This window comes from Bufo bufo, chromosome 2 (assembly GCF_905171765.1).
Source record: "Bufo bufo chromosome 2, aBufBuf1.1, whole genome shotgun sequence".
NCBI lineage: Eukaryota > Metazoa > Chordata > Amphibia > Anura > Bufonidae > Bufo > Bufo bufo.
The window spans coordinates 796,424,295-796,439,783 of NC_053390.1; positions in this window are offsets into that span (position 1 = coordinate 796,424,295).

Consider the following 15,489-nt stretch of genomic DNA (forward strand, 5'->3'; position numbering starts at 1 on the left):
ATTTTCCCATACGGTGAATGTCATAACGTAAAAAAATCTAAATGTCAGATTCACTGTTTTTTTCATCACTTTATCTCCCAAAAAAATTATAAAAACTTATCAAAAACTCTTACACATTCCAAAATTGTATTTTCAAAAACTACAGATCATCCACCTAAGAAATTAGCCCCCACACATCTCCTCAGACATAACTATAAAGTCCATCTATTTAAATACTGAGAAAAATTTAAGATTGTATCTCAGTTCGGAATAGATGGGTGACATGGAATTGTGGCATCTCGATCTCCCCTAGGGATTTTTTACAGATTAATATCAGAACTCTGCTCTAAAATTTGGAAACAATCCGGCATATCATCCCTGCAAGATATAGTGTTAGGAGATCAAATGAAACCATTCAGTACTTTAAGGGGGGAATACTTACTCCTAGAGAAGCTATGGCTTGAATATTTACAGATATTGTCCTTTACTAAGAAACATAATCTACTGAACAGGATCATTGATCACACAACAAACTTGACAAAGATTAATAAGTGGCTAGGTTCTGATGGTTCTCCTGGAGGTGACATTTCTATGATTTATAGTGAGGTCCTTTTCTATCTTATAGTGGCATGGGGCCACCAAATGGTCACTGAAATTTTCTAGTTGCATAAACCTTACATCATTTTTGTGGAAATTACAAAAAATTAGACGGTACAGTATATAACACCACATTAATTGCACAGAATAGTCTGAAACAACAGCAATTAGTGCTGATGCAATTGTGGAGCTGTAGGTTCCTTGATACATATTTGGTGGTTTTGCCCAGAAACTTTTGGAAAGATATAACCATGTTGATCTTAGACATCTGCTAAATCATATTCAACCTTAGGCCAGATTTGGTCCTTCTGGATATCGGCCTGCGGGGTCTTAGGCTAAAATATAGGTGGGTAGTAGGGAAAGTTCTCATTGCTGCTAGGGCTTTAATGGCAATTAAGTGGAAGAATCAAGATATTCCCACACTGGAAGATGTTGAAGTGACTGATCTTTAACCAGTTTGAAGTATATATAGACCAAAATCATTTATATTTTGTGAAGAACTTACAAAATAAGTTGAGTCCATGGCAAGTACAAGGATTCCCTACATGATAGTTGTTTCCCTCCTCCTCTCTCGCTGGGACTCAGCTTTTCCATTGCCCCCTGATGGAGGCATCATTTTATGTAAACTAATTTGTTAGATATTAGCACTGTATAATTAGGTTTTATGTCTCCATAAATAAAAAGAATTAAAAGAAAAAAAATGAAAAAAAAATAATTAGAAAAAAGTTATGAGGTCAGAATATGGCGAATGAAAAGAAAAAAATATTTTTTTTCAAAAGTTTGATTTTTTTTTTCCACCGGATTTGTACTGACCTCGAGAATGAAAGGCACACATCAGTTTTACCGCATGGTGAATGCTGTAAAAAAGCCCCGTAAAACTGTGGTGGATTTGCATGTTTTTTTTTCCAATTCAATCCCATTTGGAATTTTTTTCCCGCTTCCCACTACATTCTATGCAATATTAAGTGGTGGCGTTAGAAAGCACAACTTGTCCCACAAAAAAAAACAAGCCTTCATACGGCTATGTGAACGGAAAAATAAAAAAAGTTATGGCTCTTAGAATTCAGGGTGCGAAAAAATAAAAACGCAAAAACTGAAAATCGCTGTGTCAAGAAAGGGTTAAAAGAAATATAGACTTGAAATAGATCATTCTGTGTGTAATGAATCTATAAAGTATATGAGGTTCACTTTTTGAGTTGAATTACTGAAATTTATTGAGATGCACCTGTACAAGCAGCTGTGTCCTCAGGGGGGTAAGAAGTTTAGCTGGTGCTAGAGTCAGAGGTTCATGTCTCGCTCTGATATGACTTTTCACCGGATGCTTGCTGTGGGGCTCACTCCCTTATTCTATTGTCCACGGCCTCCGCCCTGCTTTACGCTGGATCCTCATGAAGTGACGTTCTCATATAGACACTTGTCCTGCGCTGTTATTGCACCAGTCGGTGATATTTGCATATAGTTTACATGATGCTTCTATTATTGGGTTTCCCTATAGATTTCTTCTATAAACAGCTGATGCTGAAGGCTCCGAATCTGTGTCTGTAACGGCTCAGAAATGATGATTTCTCGGTCATATCTGCTATGTGCCCTGTGTCTTTACATTCCAGGTACTGCACTACATGACCAGTGGGGTATATGTTATAGGACAGGATATAATTGTATGTACATGGATGTAATGGATACTGTATGTTCTAAGATATTTGGCGGGAATATTAATGATGTGATAAATTGCAATTCTTTGGATATTTCTAGGAATGAGAATTTCATGTACAACAAGTGATTATTAATTATATTGTGCTCTTCACCAGGATCCTGTGGACAGACTGTAATGACTCAGACTCCAGATCATACGTTGGTGTCCCCAGGAGATACATTCTCCATCTCATGTACGGCCAGTAAAAGTATATTCCATTCAGTATGGAAGTATGATGCCTTAGCCTGGTATCAGCAGAAAGCAGGACAACCTCCAAAACTAATTATGTACAAAGTGTCTGAGCGACCATCAGGAATCCCAGAGCGATTTCATGGATCTGGATCTGGAACTGATTTCACTCTGACAATGAAAGAGTTTACAGAAGACGATGAAGCAGATTATTACTGTATGCAATATGCTTATATTCCTCTCACACAGTGATACAGAGCCGGACAAAAACCTCCTTCCTCATTTTCTCTTTATATAAATGCAAAGTCAGAGTCTAAAATCATAGTGACTCCAGGAGAGTCATGTAAAGAAGAAATGTCACAGGAGCCACTATACAAGTGAAACTCAAAAAATTAGCATATCGAGCAAAAGTCCATTTATTTCAGTAATGCAAATTAAAAGGAATTGCATTAATGCAGCTTAAAATTAGAATTTTGTGAAAAGGTTCAATATTCTAGGCTCAAAGTGTCACACTCTAGTCAGCTAATTAATCCATACCCCCTGAGCAAAGGGGACCTGAGATTGTGACTTTGGGGTTTCATAAGCTGTAAGCCATAATCATCCAAATTATAACAAATAAAGGCTTGAACTATCTCAATTGTAATGAGTAGTGTTGAGTGTGAATATTCGAATAGCGAATATTAATCACGAATATCGCAACTTCGCTAATTTGCGAATATTTCAAATATAGTGCTTTTTATTCGCTATTTTGAATATTCAGCATTTTTTAACATCTGAAAACATGATTCCTCCCTGCTTCTTTCTTGTGGGTCAATGAGTCATTGGCCCACAAGCAACTTAAGCAGGAAGGAATCATGTTTTCATATGAAATAAAAAGACAAATATTGTAAATAACGAATATGTTCGCTATATTGCTAAAACTTCACTTTTTAGAATATTCGTCATATTCTAAAACAAGAATATATTGCAATATAGCGAATATTTGTAAAATACACATATAGACTGCAATTTAGCTAATATAGTGCTATAGTATTTTTTTAATAGTGTCAATTATTTACAAATCTGAAGTTCAGAAGAGAAAAAAAAATATGACTATAATTTTTTTTTATAGCGCTATATTAGCTAAATTACAGTCTATATATATATTGCAATATAGCGAATATTCGCTAATATAGTGCTATAATATAGTGCTATAATATAGTGCTATAATATAGTGCTATAATATAGTGCTATAAACTTTTTTTATAGTCAATTTTTTTTTCTCTTCTGAACTTCAGATTTGGAAACAATTTACACTATTAAAAAAAATACTAAATCTGAAGTTCAGAAGAGAAAAAAAAAATTAGACTATAAAAAAAGATTATATAGCTAAAGATATTAGCTAAATTGCAGTCTATATGTGTATTTTACGAATATTCGCTATATTGCTATATATTCTTGTTTTAGAATATGACGAATATTCTAAAAAACGAAGTTATAGCAATATATAGCGAATATTCGTTAAATACACATATAGACTGTAATTTAGCTAATATAGTGCTCATTTTTTTATAGTCTCATTTTTTTTTCTCTTCTGAACAGATTTGGAAAAAACTTACACTAAAAAAAAAAAAACTATAGCACTATATTAGCTTAATTGCCGTCTATATATGTATTTTGCGAATATTCGCTATATTGCTATATATTCTTGTTTTAGAATATGATGAATATTCTTAAAACTAATATATAGCACTATATTTACTGCTATATATTCTTTTTTGATCAACTTCGCATTACGCGATTTTTTACATTTTAGATTAATCCCAATCGCGAAAATAATCTCGAATACGAATATTCGCGAATATGAAACAAATATTCTAGCGAAAATTCACGAAATATCGCGAATTCGAATATGGGACCTGACGCTCATCACTAGTAATGAGTCTATCTCATATATTAGTTTCACCTTTTAAGTTGCATTACTGAAATAAATGAACTTTGCACGATATTCAAATTTTTCGAGTTTCACCTGTATAGAAACCATAATTATATAGAAACCATGATTATAGAGATCATAATTACAGAGATCAAATTTGTAGAGACCACATTTTAGAGATTATGATTAGAGATTAGGAAAAAATTCAATTTTGTCTTTTTGCCAAATTTTACGATCATAATTAATTCGGCATAAAGCACATTAAATCGGGTCTATCCTAGCCTGCAGTTAATCTTTAGGGAGAATGTATCCTGGTATATATCACTGTGCAGTGCAGCAACATGCATAGCTAGTCCTTTCTGGTAGCGAAACAGATTACCGTGCATCAGGTAGGCAGGCAGATCACATATACTGTATGAACGTGCAAAAGATCGTGCAGGCCTCCAATATTCCTCGCTAACCCCCAGCTAAACAAAAAAAGCATACACCATCCTTCAGTAAAGCAAAAAAATAAATAAATGCTGCGCGCCCCTACCCTACCATGTCCTGATAACTGTTTAGAGGAACAAAATAAGGACATGGAGACAGCACCAATAAAGTAGTCCTCTTAGATGTATAATGACTGTGCATCACTAATAGGCTTAGTTCACACTTCACTTATTAAACTACCCACAATCCACGATTTCTTCCTTTCACACTCTCTTAACTTGCTGGCCCTTACAGAAATCTGTCTTTCCCCTGCTGCCCTACCCTATGGTGGACTTCACTTCTCCCATATCCCCAGACCTGATGACAGGCACGGTGGAGGAGTAGGCATATTACTTTCTCCACTATGCACATTTCAGGTCATTCCCCCTATACCCTCTTTCACATTCCCCTCTTTTGAGGTTTACACCATTAGACTCTTCCATCCATTCCCCTTGAGAGTCCCAGTTGTCTATCGTCCCCCAGGCTCCCCCCCACCAATCCCTGGATCACTTTGCAGATTGGCTTCCTCACTTCCTATCTTCTGAATCACCAACTCTTATTATTACTCTTATAACATTACTCTTATTATTTTAATATCCCCATTGATGATCGTATTTCCCCATCAGACTCTCACTTTCTTTCTTTAACCTCCTCTCTTGGCATATCTCAATTTACTTCCTCTGCCACGCATGATCAGGGCAATATACGTAATCTGGTCTTCTTCTGTCACTGCTCAGTCTCAAACTTTAGTAACTCATCCTTCCCACTTTCTGACCACAATCTTATTTTATTTACTATGAAGACTAGAGTTGAGCGAACACCTGGATGTTCGGGTTCGAGAAGTTCAGCCGAACTTCCCGGAAATGTTCGGGTTCGGGATCCGAACCCGACCCGAACTTCGTCCCGATCCCGAACCCCATTGAAGTCAATGGGGACCCGAACTTTTCGGCATTAAAAAGGCTGTAAAACAGCCCAGGAAAGGGCTAGAGGGCTGCAAAAGGCAGCAAAATGTAGTTAAATCCCCTGCAAACAAATGTGGATAGGGAAATGAATAAAAATAAAAATAAAATAAATAAAAATTAACCAATATCAATTGGAGGGAGGTCCCATAGCAGAGAATCAGGCTTCATGTCAGCAGAGAATCAGTCTTCATGTCATAGCAGAGAATCATGCTTCACGTCACCCAAAACTGGAACAGTCCATTGTCAGAAATTTAGGCCCCAGCACCCAGGCAGAGGAGAGAGGTCCCATAACATAGAATCTGGCTTCATGTCAGCAGAGAATCAGTCTTCATGTCATAGCAGAGAATCAGGCTTCACGTCACCCACCACTGGAACAGTCCATTGTCAGATATTTAGGCCCCGGCACCCAGGCAGAGGAGAGAGGTCCCATAACAGAGATTCAGGCTTCATGTCAGCAGAGAATCAGCCTTCATGTCATAGCAGAGAATCAGGCTTCATGTCACCCACCACTGGAACAGGCCACTGTCAGATATTTTTAGGCCCCGGCACCCAGACAGAGGAGAGAGGTCCCATAACAGAGATTCAGGCTTCATGTCAGCAGAGAATCAGTATTCATGTCATAGCAGAGAATCAGGCTTCACGTCACCCACCACTGGAACAGGCCACTGTCAGATATTTTTAGGCCCCGGCACCCAGACAGAGGAGAGAGGTCCCATAACAGAGATTCAGGCTTCATGTCAGCAGAGAATCAGTCTTCATGTCATAGCAGAGAATCAGGCTTCATGTCACCCACCACTGGAACAGGCCACTGTCAGATATTTTTAGGCCCCGGCACCCAGACAGAGGAGAGAGGTCCCATAAAAGAGATTCAGGCTTCATGTCAGCAGAGAATCAGTCTTCATGTCATAGCAGAGAATCAGGTTTCACGTCACCCACCACTGGAACAGTCCACTGTCAGATATTTTTAGGCCCCGGCACCCAGACAAAGGAGAGAGGTCCCATAGCAGAGAATCAGGCTTCATGTCAGCAGAGAATCAGTCTTCATGTCATAGCAGAGAATCAGGCTTCACGTCACCCACCACTGGAACAGTCCATTGTCACATATTTAGGCCCAGGCACCCAGGCAGAGGAGAGAGGTCCCATAGCAGAGAATCTGGCTTCATGTCAGCAGAGAATCAGTCTTCATGTCATAGCAGAGAATCAGGCTTCATGTCACCCACCACTGGAACAGGCCACTGTCGGATATTTTTAGGCCCCGGCACCCAGACAGAGGAGATAGGTCCCATAACAGAGATTCAGGCTTCATGTCAGCAGAGAATCAGTTTTCATGTCATAGCAGAGAATCAGGCTTCACGTCATCACCACTGGAACAGGCCACTGTCAGATATTTTTAGGCCCCGGCACCCAGACAGAGGAGATAGGTCCCATAACAGAGATTCAGGCTTCATGTCAGCAGAGAATCAGTCTTCATGTCATAGCAGAGAATCAGGCTTCACGTCACCCACCACTGGAACAGGCCACTGTCAGATATTTTTAGGCCCGGCACCCAGACAGAGGAGAGAGGTCCCATAACAGAGATTCAGGCTTCATGTCAGCAGAGAATCAGTCTTCATGTCATAGCAGAGAATCAGGCTTCACGTCACCCACCACTGGAACAGGCCACTGTCAGATATTTTTAGGCCCCGGCACCCAGACAGAGGAGAGGTTCATTCAACTTTGGGTTGCCCCGCAATATAATGGTAAAATGAAAATAAAAATAGGATTGAATGAGGAAGTGCCCTGGAGTACAATAATATATGGTTAAGGGGAGGTAGTTAATGTCTAATCTGCACAAGGGATGGACAGGTCCTGTGGGATCCATGCCTGGTTCATTTTTATGAACGTCAGCTTGTCCACATTGGCTGTAGACAGGCGGCTGCGTTTGTCTGTAATGACGCCCCCTGCCGTGCTGAATACACGTTCAGACAAAACGCTGGCCGCCGGGCAGGCGAGCACCTCCAAGGCATAAAAGGCTAGCTCTGGCCACGTGGACAATTTGGAGACCCAGAAGTTGAAAGGGGCCGAACCATCAGTCAGTACGTGGAGGGGTGTGCACAGGTACTGTTCCACCATGTTAGTGAAATGTTGCCTCCTGCTAACACGTTCCGTATCAGGTGGTGGTGCAGTTAGCTGTGGCGTGGTGACAAAACTTTTCCACATCTCTGCCATGCTAACCCTGCCCTCAGAGGAGCTGGCCGTGACACAGCTGTGTTGGCGACCTCTTGCTCCTCCTCTGCCTTCGCCTTGGGCTTCCACTTGTTCCCCTGTGACATTTGGGAATGCTCTCAGTAGCGCGTCTACCAACGTGCGCTTGTACTCGCGCATCTTCCTATCACGCTCCAGTGCAGGAAGTAAGGTGGGCACATTGTCTTTGTACTGTGGATCCAGCAGGGTGGCAACCCAGTAGTCCGCACACGTTAAAATGTGGGCAACTCTGCTGTCGTTGCGCAGGCACTGCAGCATGTAGTCGCTTATGTGTGCCAGGCTGCCCAGAGGTAAGGACAAGTTGTCCTCTGTGGGAGGCGTATCGTCATCGTCCTGCGTTTCCCCCCAGCCACGCACCAGTGATGGGCCCGAGCTGCGTTGGGTGCCACCCCACTGTGAACATGCTTCATCCTCATCCTCCTCCACCTCCTCCTCATCCTCGTCCTCCTCGTCCTCCAGTAGTGGGCCCTGTCTAGCCACATTTGTACCTGGCCTCTGCTGTTGCAAAAAACCTCCCTCTGAGTCACTTCGAAGAGACTGGCCTGAAAGTACTAAAAATTACCCCTCTTCCTCCTCCTCCTCCTGGGCCACCTCCTCTTCTATCATCGCCCTAAGTGTTTTCTCAAGGAGACATAGAAGTGGTATTGTAACGCTGATAACGGCGTCATCGCCACTGGCCATGTTGGTGGAGTACTCGAAACAGCGCAACAGGGCACACAGGTCTCGCATGGAGGCCCAGTCATTGGTGGTGAAGTGGTGCTGTTCCGCAGTGCGACTGACCCGTGCGTGCTGCAGCTGAAACTCCACTATGGCCTGCTGCTGCTCGCACAGTCTGTCCAGCATGAGCAAGGTGGAGTTCCACCTGGTGGGCACGTCGCATATGAGGCGGTGACCGGGAAGGCCGAAGTTACGCTGTAGCGCAGACAGGCGAGCAGTGGCAGGATGTGAACGCCGGAAGCGCGAACAGACGGCCCGCACTTTATGCAGCAGCTCTGACATGTCGGGGTAGTTGCGAATGAACTTCTGCACCACCAAATTCAGCACATGCGCCAGGCAAGGGATGTGCGTCAAATCGGCTAGTCCCAGAGCTGCAACGAGATTTCGCCCATTATCGCACACCACCAGGCCGGGCTTGAGGCTCACCGGCAGCAACCACTCGTCAGTCTGTTGTTCTATACCCCGCCACAACTCTTGTGCGGTGTGGGGCCTGTCCCCCAAACATATGAGTTTCAGAATGGCCTGCTGACGTTTACCCCGGGCTGTGCTGAAGTTGGTGGTGAAGGTGTGTGGCTGACTGGATGAGCAGGTGGAAGAAGAGGAGGAGGAAGCTGAGTAGGAGGAGGAGGAGACAGGAGGCAAAAAATGTTGCCCTGCGATCCTTGGCGGCGGAAGGACGTGCGCCAAACAGCTCTCACCTGGGGCCCAGCCGCCACTACATTTACCCAGTGTGCAGTTAGGGAGATATAGCGTCCCTGGCCGTGCTTACTGGTCCACGTATCTGTGGTTAGGTGGACCTTGCCACAGATGGCGTTGCGCAGTGCACACTTGATTTTATCGGACACTTGGTTGTGCAGGGAAGGCACGGCTCTCTTGGAGAAGTAGTGCCGGCTGGGAACAACATACTGTGGGACAGCAAGCGACATGAGCTGTTTGAAGCTGTCTGTGTCCACCAGCCTAAATTACAGCATTTCATAGGCCAGTAGTTTAGAAATGCTGGCATTCAGGGCCAGGGATCGAGGGTGGCTAGGTGGGAATTTACGCTTTCTCTCAAATGTTTGTGAGATGGAGAGCTGAACGCTGCCGTGTGACATGGTTGAGATGCTTGGTGTCTCAGGTGGTGGTGTTAGTGGTACATCCCATGTTTGCTGGGCGGCAGGTGCCAACGTTCCTCCAGAGGCGGAGGAAGAGGCCGAGGCGGCAGCAGCAGCAGAAGAGGCCGAGGCGGCAGCAGCAGAAGAGGTAGCAGGGGGAGCCTGAGTGACTTCCTTGTTTTTAAGGTGTTTACTCCACTGCAGTTCATGCTTTGCATGCAGGTGCCTGGTCATGCAGGTTGTGCTAAGGTTCAGAACGTTAATGCCTCACTTCAGGCTCTGATGGCACAGCGTGCAAACCACTCAGGTCTTGTCGTAAGCACATTGTTTGGAGAAGTGCCATGCCAGGGAACTCCTTAAAGCTGCCTTTGGGGTGCTCGGTCCCAGATGGTGGCGGTCAGTAGCAGGCGGAGTCTCTTGGCGGCGGGTGTTCTGCTTTTGCCCACTGCTCCCTCTTTGTCTTTTGCTACGCTGTTGGCTCGGTCTCACCACTGCCTCTTCCTCCGAACTGTGAAAGTCAGTGGCACGACCTTTATTCCATGTGGGGTCTAGGACCTCATCGTCCCCTGCATCGTCTTCATCCCTGACCTCCTGTTCAGTCTGCACACTGCAGAAAGACGCAGCAGTTGGAACCTGTGTTTCGTCATCATCAGAGACGTGCTGAGGTGGTATTCCCATGTCCTCATCATCAGGAAACATAAGTGGTTGTGCGTTAGTGCATTCTATGTCTTCCACCGCTGGGGAAGGTCTAGGTGGATGCCCTTGGGAAACCCTGGCAGCAGAGCCTTCAAACAGCATAAGAGACTGCTGCATAACTTGAGGCTCAGACAGTTTCCCTGATATGCATGGGGGTGATGTGACAGACTGATGGGCTTGGTTTTCATGCGCCATCTGTGCGCTTTCTGCAGAAGACTGGGTGGGAGATAATGTGAACGTGCTGGATCCACTGTCGGCCACCCAATTGACTAATGCCTGTACCTGCTCAGGCCTTACCATCCTTAGAACGGCATTGGGCCCCACCAAATATGGCTGTAAATTCTGGCAGCTACTGGGACCTGAGGTAGTTGGTACACTAGGATGTGTGGCTGTGGCAGAACGGCCACGTCCTCTCCCAGCACCAGAGGGTCCACTAACACCACCACGACCATGTCCGCGTCCGCGTCCCTTACTAGATGTTTTCCTCATTGTTACCGTTCACCACAATAAGAAAAATATTATTTGGCCCAATGTATTGAATTCAAATTCAGGCCTTTTTTTTACAGACACCTAACACTATCTGGCTATCTATTTAGGTACCGTATTACACTAATACAGGCACAGCAGTAATGACAGATTTAGCTGAATATAAATTTGAGGCCTATTATTTAGGCGCTGGGTGACAGGTATACGTTTACGGACAGAATTAGACTTGGATCTGCACAGTAGCGTGTGTGTGAAGTTATTGAGAATTACCATATCAGCACCTTGAATCTAATATACCCTTTTAGGGATATATTTAAAGTAGGCCTGATACAGCAGAAACCACTAATTTAGAGAATTGCAAAATTGGGAATTGTATTTCAACCCAGAACAAAAACTGTGCTTTGACGGACACTAAATAACTTGACCAGCTAAAGCAATAATGACAGATTTGGATGAATATAAATTTGAGGCCTATTTTTTAGGCGCTGGGTGACAGGTATACGTTTACACACAGAATTAGACTTGGAATTGCACTGTAGCGTGTGTGTGATGTTATTGAGAATAACGCTATCTGCACCTTGAATCTTATATACCCTTTTAGGGATAGATTTAAAGTAGGCCTGATACAGCAGAAACCACTAATTTAGAGAATTGCAAAATTGGGAATTGTATTTCAACCCAGAACAAAAACTGTGCTTTGACGGACACTAAATAACTTGACCAGCTAAAGCAATAATGACAGATTTGGATGAATATAAATTTGAGGCCTATTTTTTAGGCGCTGGGTGACAGGTATACGTTTACACACAGAATTAGACTTGGAATTGCACAGTAGCGTGTGTGTGAAGTTATTGAGAATAACTTTGTGACAGGCTCAGCCTGACCCTGATGTAGGATATAGCCAAAAAATAACCACACTATTGATGGTTAAATGCACTTGGTGACAGGCTCAGCTTGCCCCTGATGTAGTATATGGCCAAAAAATAACTACACTATTCATGGTTAAATGCACTTGGTGACAGGCTCAGCTTGCCCCTGATGTAGTATATGGCCAAAAAATAACCACACTATTGATGGTTAAATGCATTTGATGACAGCTTGACCCTGATGTAGGATATAGCAAAAAATAACCACACTATTGATGGTTAAATGCACTTGGGTGACAGGCTCAGCTTGCCCCTGATGTAGTATATGGCCAAAAAACAACCACACTATTGATGGTTAAATGCACTTGGGTGACACAGGCTCAGCTTGCCCCTGATGTAGTATATGGCCAAAAAATAACCACACTATTGATGGTTAAATGCACTTGGGTGACAGGCTCAGCTTGACCCTGATGTAGGATATAGCCAAAAAATAACCACACTATTGATGGTTAAATGTACTTGGTGGCAGCTTGTGCTGGCGCACCACAAGACACAAAATGGCCGCCGATCAACCCAGAAAAAAGTGAATGAAAAACGTTCTGGGCAGCCTAAAAACAGTGAGCAATTGAATAGCAGCAGTTCAATGATCCACAGCTGTAGATCGATCACTGAATGAAGTCTTTTGGAGGAGTTAATCACTGCCTAATCTCGCCCTAACGTCGCAGCTGCAACCTCTCCCTACACTTGTATCAGCAGAGTGACGTGCAGCGCTACGTGACCCAAGCTTATATAGAGGCTGGGTCACATGCTGCACTGGCCAATCACAGCCATGCCAATAGTAGGCATGGCTGTGATGGCCTCTTGGGGCAAGTAGTATGACGCTTGTTGATTGGCTGCTTTGCAGCCTTTCAAAAAGCGTCAAGAAAGCGCCGAACACCGAACCCGAACCCGGACTTTTACGAAAATGTTCGGGTTCGGGTCCGTGTCACGGACACCCCAAAATTCGGTACGAACCCGAACTATACAGTTCGGGTTCGCTCATCCCTAATGAAGACCTCTCACTTTTCTCATGACAATCCTACTTTTCACACTTACAGAAACCTATGCACCATTAACTGCCAGCAACTTATTAACACCCTACAATTAGCTCCTACTCCAATCTCTTCCCTCTCCTTTCCAGACCTGGCTGCCAATCATCTCAACCATGCCCTCAAAACCACCCTAGATGAAGTAGCTCCAGTATCAATCCGACCCTCTCGACACAGAACACGGCAACCCTGGCACACATCTGAAACACATTTTCTCAAGCGCTGCTCCAGATGTGCAGAACGCTTATGGAGAAAATTGCGAATTTCAGCAGACTTCCTGCATTATAAATTTATGCTCAAAACATGAAATTCGGCTCTCAACATTGCCAAACAAAAATACTTCACCTCTCTCATCACCTCACTCTTAAATAACTCATTCATTCTCATTGTCATAAAATAATTAATTCTCGTCTTGACTACTGCAATGCATTACTAATCGGTCTCCCTCTAACTAAACTCTCCCACCTTCAGTTTGTCCTAAATGCTGCAGCCAGGCTCATCTATCCATCCAACCACTACACTGATGCTACTAGTCTGTGCCAGTCACTTTACTGGTTGCCCATCCACCACAGAATACAGTTCAAACTTCTCACCCTCACCACAAAGCTCTCCACAGTGCTGTACCTCCATACATCTCCTCCCTCATTTCCATCTACCACCCTAATTGTGCTCTCTGTTCTGTTAGCGACCTAAGATTAATATCCTCCATAATTCGTACCTCTATAAAAGAAGAGGAGAACTAAAACTCTGCTTAAACACTAATCAGTTGTGCTCAAGCAATGTAGCCTTTTGAAGGTCTCAGCCCTGGACTCAAACAGTTTTTTGCAAGACACCTATCAGTTGTGCGCAAACAGTGTATCAATGTACTGTATAATACATTGGCCCTAGGCTCACTAATTACAGTTAAATAAGCACCTCTCAGTTGTGCTCATTAAGCTCAAGCAATGTAACTATTTCAATGTATCAGCCATAGACTTTAATTGCTGTTTGTAAGCCACCTTTCAGTTGTGCTCAAACAGTACAACAATTCATAATATATGGGCCTTAAGCTGTCTGATTGCTACTAACTAAGCACATCTCAATTGTGCCTAACCAGTATATCCATTTGTGGTGTCTCGGCCCTAGACTCAACGCATTTCTACACCATGCGGTGTGTCATCAGGAGCCCTAACCACACATTCAAGGCTCAGAAAGTGTTGAATTCTCCTAGCAGCATACCATGGCCCCTCTCTTACAAGTCCAATGTCTGCAAGGCTAAGAGATCTTATGCCAAATCACATTTCTAGCAGCCTAGTTTGGCCCCTCTCTTTTAGAAGCAACGCTACCGGCACTTGGTTGATTGTTGTACGTGAGGCTTATCATGCTACCTAAAATGACTTTTCCCCGACTAAACCTCTCCCCCACCAACTCCCTTGTCCTGAACTCGATCCTCTAACAATCCCAAACCCAAAGCAGTTCAGCAGACACCACTCCTTTCAGTTCAATAATGGCTTGAATCCTAGTTATCGCAATCGACTACTTTTTGTGTCACCTCCAAATTCCTCATAGATTGTAAGCAGTAAGGCTGTGTTCACATCACTGTTTATTTTTCAGTTTTTCTGATTCATCAGAAGAACAGCTCAAAAAAATGTTGATCCTGTAGTTTAAGCATCCGCCTTCACACCATCAGTATTTGGTCAGCATTTGATCAGTATTGGTAAGGCAAAAACAGGAGTGGGTCCAAAACAGAGATGGTATTTGATGGAAATATTTGCATGTCTTCTATGCTTTGGACCCACTCCTTCTTTTGGCATCAAATCTTGATGCAAAATACTGACCTTGTGATAGAGGCCTCATGTTCAATTTGCATAAGTTTTGGCCATCTGCCTCTGAAATCAGTTTTATACAGATGGAAAAGAAGTCTTGCATGCAGGACTTTAATGGCCTCTATCACACGATCAGTATTCGGTCAGTTTTTTTGTATCAGTATTTGATCAGTATTGGTAAGGCAGAAACAGGAGTGGGTCCAAAACGAAGATAACGTTATACAAATGATTGCATGTCTTTTTTTTGTTTGTTATTTTTATATTCTTCTGATGTATCAGAAGAATGAAAAAATAAGCAGTGGTGTCAACATGGCCAGACAGGGACATTTGTAGCCCTGTAACAGACTGGTGAGGGTTGCAACAACATGAAGAGTCACAATAGTGGCCCCAGAACACAGTAGAGGGGGGGTAGCAACAGCAGTGGCAGTAACAGCACAAGATGGTGGCAGATCACAGTAGGGGAAGATAGCAGTAGAGGTAGTAGGCGTGTGGCATCAGGCAGGTGGCAGCATCAGAATAGTAACAGCAGCATGTGGGCAAAAGTAATGGGCCATTTGTCACAATGGTCCGGCGTGACAGCACGCTACAGTCAGATCATAACCACCAAAATTATTTAGTCTGTTGCATCAGGCACCGGTGTCTGGAAATCCTGGTTTATCTGGGCCTGATTGATCTTTATAAGGGTTAGAC